This window comes from Antechinus flavipes, chromosome 3 (genome assembly GCF_016432865.1).
Source record: "Antechinus flavipes isolate AdamAnt ecotype Samford, QLD, Australia chromosome 3, AdamAnt_v2, whole genome shotgun sequence".
NCBI lineage: Eukaryota > Metazoa > Chordata > Mammalia > Dasyuromorphia > Dasyuridae > Antechinus > Antechinus flavipes.
The window spans coordinates 322,518,437-322,522,882 of record NC_067400.1 but is presented as its reverse complement, the minus strand read 5'-3'; the positions used below and the strand labels follow the sequence as shown (position 1 = coordinate 322,522,882).

General features: G+C 38.1%; 1 long non-coding RNA gene across 1 annotated transcript; it reads right to left on the bottom strand.

Moving 5' to 3' along the window:
• Positions 1-2,505: 2,505 nt before the first annotated feature.
• Positions 2,506-4,087, bottom strand: LOC127557942 (uncharacterized). Its single transcript, XR_007952671.1, has 2 exons — positions 4,002-4,087; positions 2,506-3,096 (listed from the first exon to the last, which is right to left on the bottom strand). It is a non-coding gene; the product is annotated as an uncharacterized LOC127557942 (long non-coding RNA).
• Between the last annotated feature and the right edge of the window lie 359 nt (positions 4,088-4,446).

Below are 4,446 nucleotides of genomic sequence, written 5' to 3'. Positions count from 1 at the left end.
AAGTCCTATACCTCATTTGGTAGATGAGAAAACTGAGGCACAGAGAGGTTAAGGGACGTAGCCAAAGAGTCACAGAGCTAGTAAATGTCAGAAGTAAGATTTGTCAGACCTTCTGACTCTTAATGTAATATTTTTGCCATTGTCCCTCATTGCCTTTGAGTATCAGTTTCCTTGTGTGTGAGATGAAAGGATTACTCAACTCAGATCTCTGAGGTTCTTTTCAAGTCTTAGTGCTAATAATGGCTCAGATTTATATAGTGCTTTAAGGTTTGTGGAATGCTTTTCATTCATTTGATCTTCATAACAGTCTTAGGAGATATGTACTGTTATCATTCCCATTTAATAGATGAAAAAACTGAGGCTCAGGGAGGTTATGCTACTTAAATACTTAATAGTTGTTTGACTCTGAGCAAAGTACTGTGGCCTTCAGTCTGGCCTTCAGTTTCCTCATCTGTTAAATGCAAGTTTTGGACTCAATGACCTTTAAGATCCCTGTTTAGCTCTACATTTATGAGCCTACAACTAGCCCAAGATCATACAGCTAATAAGTTTATGAAGCAGGCTTTATACCCATATTTTCCTGACTCCAAATTCAGTTCTCTATACACTATTCTAATGTATAAGCCCAGATATATTCCAAAATTGGTCAGGAATATCATTTCAGAATAAAGCACCAGATCTGAAATCAGGAAAACCTGAGCTCAAATCCTTCTATCACAAGACTCAGAAGGAAAGGCCTGAAAGTATTGATTGCCTTGGTCCTCCTCTGGGGATAGTGCTCCTCAAAGGTTGATCTTGCTCCAAATCCCCAAGACTTCAAGGTTTCCTTCTCTATGAGACCCTACCCCTAGCACAAGGAGGTGTTTCTCTGGTCAGGCTCAGGAAAATGACCTCCATGACCTGGGAATATTTTTGTTGTTCAGTTGTGTTCTAAATTTTGTGACCCCCATTTGGGATTTTCTTGGTAAAGACCCTGGAGTAGTTAGCTATTTCCTTCTCCAGATCATTTTACAGATGAGGAAACTGAGGCAGGCAGGGTGAAGTGACTTGCCCAGGGTCACACAGTTAGTGTCTGAAGCCAGAACTCAGAAAGATGAGTCTCCATCCCCAGCTCAGTGCTCTGTTTACTGTCACCCAGCTGTCCAGCACAACTGTAGAATCATCAGTTAATCAATCACTAGAGATATAAGTATAATAATTGAAACAATCCCTACTAATGTAAGGGGCTAACATTCTAATGAAGGGGGAAAAATATATATATATATATATAGTATATAAGTACAATTATAAAGTTAAATAAAAGGAAGGTTGTGGGGGGGAGAACACTAGCAGTAAAGAAATCAGCATTTTCATAGGAAAAAAATGTTGCCTGAAGTGCCTCTTAAAGGAAAAAAATTACTCTATAATGCAGAGATAAGAAGGATGGCCAATACAGGAAGAAGGGACACTTCCCATGGGAAGGAAAGAGAAACAGCCAGTTTGGCTGGATCTCAGAGTGTGAACATATATGGGAAGTAAGGTCCAATTAGGCTAAAAGGTTAAGTTTGATCTAGTCAGTCAGTCAATAAGCAATTATGAAATACCTACTGTGTGCCTGTGCTAAGTATCAGGGATACTTTTGAAGAAAAGCAAAATTATGTGTATTTGGAAAAATAAAATACTATTAAAGAAAAAAATTAAATTAAAAAAAAATTTTAAAAGCAAAGAAAGGCAAAAGATAATTCTGGCCCTTAGTCTAATAAAGGAGACCACAAGCAAACAGATAGATAGCTAGATTAATAAATATATTGACACATAGATATATAAATAGATATACACACATGTATATACATGCATATATTAGTATATATATATACACATATTTTTGTGTGTGTACATAAACTATATGTTATATATAGTACATATAAACTATATAAACAAACTATAAATATATATATGTGTGTATATATATACACACATATATATATATATATAAATTATATGCAGGATAAATAACAATTAACAGAAGAAAGGCACTATAATTAAGAGAGGATGGGAAAGACTTCCTGTAGAAGGTGTTATTTTAGTTGGGAATTGAAGGAAGCTAGGGAAGCAAAAGAGATGGAGCATTGTAGCTATGGGGAGCAGCCAGACCAAAAAACCTGGAACCAAGAGATGGACAATATTGTACATGGAACAGCCAGGAGACAGGTGTCACTGGATTAAAGATTATATGGCTGGGAGCAAAGTATAATAAGACTGGAAGGGCAGGAGAGGGATAGGTTATGAAGGGCTTTGAAAGCCCTATAGAAGATTTTGTATTTGATTCTGTAGGCGATAGGGAGTCACTGAGAAGGGGACGACTTACGCTTTAGGAAAAGCACTGAATGAAGGTTGGATTGTATTGGGGAAAGACTTGAGGCAGATTATTGCAGTGGTCGAAGCAGGAAATAATGGCCTACTGCCTCAGGATAGTGCAGAGGAGAGAAGGGATAAGGTTTAAAAAGCTTCTGGAATACAACTCCATAATTTTATGATTAGATTTTAATACATTTTGAAGAAAAACAAAGCTATTGCTCCTACTACTTCTTGGTTCTAGTCCCAGCTTTGCTGAAAAATTACTTTATGACCATATTTTAGTTCCTGAGACTTTAGTTTCCTCATCTTTGAAATAAGAGAGTTGGACTAATTGATATTCATCTTTCTTTGTGAGTCTTTTTCTCATTCAATATATATTGAGTGATCCCAACATGTTCAAGGCACTGTGCCAAGTGTTGAGAATACAAGGATAAAAATGATCGTTTTTTTTTCCCTAAAGGAACTTATAATCTACTAGGAGTTGGATTGAAGATGTACAGATAAGTACATTACGAAGTACTTAAGTGATGGGAACAAAGGTAGAAATCCAGACAAAATGCTGAAACAATATTCTGTGTCAATATGCAAGAATATCCTAGTGGTGAGCCACTGTTAACCTCTTGGCCATAGCTACTGGTCTTGCTTGGGAAGGTCCAGAGGTAGGCAGATCCAGTGAGAGAGTTATTCTCTCTTCTTGGCTCCCTTCACTGTGCTGGAGAGGGACAAGTCAGGAAACCCAGTGTCAAGAAGATGCTGGACCTGTATTTGACAGCAAAAGAAAGTTTGGGGCATCATTATTGTGTGCCTTATACATTGTCTCAAAAGCAATAAGGTACTTGGATCAGGAGCTGAACTGATTAGTGGGGTTTCCAATATTTGTCCCATAGGTGACTGACAGCATTGAAATAGAACCTGGACCATAAATAGTGGGAGTCTAATAGATTCAATTTACTAGTGAAAAGAACTGCTCGCTACACCCAGAGAAATGTTTCTCCTTTGTCTCTCTAGTCTTTGTCTCTTAGCTATTCACAGTAGATCCTCATACAATATTGTTATTTCTGTGTACAGTGTTCTCATGATTCTGTTCCCTTCACTCAGCATCAGTTCATGTAAGTCTGTCCAGGTCTTTTTGAAATCTGCCTGCCCATCATTTCTTATAGCGGGGCTTCTTAAATTTTTCCCACTTATGATCCCTTTTTTACCTGAGAACTTTTTACACCACCCTAGGTATATAGCTACATAAAATAGGTATACAAATCACACATTTACTGATAAGTCCCAATTTTGTGACCCCCCTATGTGGGGTCACAACCCACAGTTTAAGAAGCTTTGTTTTACAGCATAATAGTATTCCACTATAATATACAACTTGTTCAGCCATTTCCCAACTGATGAATTTCCTCAATTTCCAGGTCTTTGCTGCTATCAAGTTGCTATAAATACTTTTGTACATGTAGATCCTTTTCCCTTTTTTATGAACTCTTTGGGATACAGATCTAACAGTGGCACTGCTGAATCAAAGGATATGAACAGTTTTATAGCTCCTTAGGAATAGTTCCAAATTGTGCTTCAGAATGGTTGGATCAGTTCACAACTCCACCAACAATGCACTAGTGTCCTTACTTTCTTGGGGAAGGGGAGAGAGGTACTTTAATTGAACTCACCATAGTCTGAATCCAGGCCTGATTTCGAAGGGTTGTGTTAGCAAGGGGCCACATCCTCACTACCACTTGCACTATGAGTTTGGTTGCCCGGGGAACTGTAAGAAAAAAGTAGAAGGAGTCCTTGCCCTGAATCTCTGCCATTCTCCCAGAACTTAGCACCCCCAAATAATCATATTCTCTGAGTTTCTCTGCATGGTTGCCTTACTAACCTCCCAGACACCTGATTAGGACTGGGCCTGGGTTTGTCAAAACAGCAATAGGAGCTGGGTGCAGATAAATCTATTTACCTGCCCCACCTGTGATTTTTAGAACTGCCCATTCTGATATAATTGGATGTGGCAAAGTAGCCATGGAAGAGCCTAGGGAATGCTGGGAGAAAGCAACAATTTCTGGGAGAATTATTTATCATGAATTCTTTGTCATACATTTTGCCATTAAATGGATA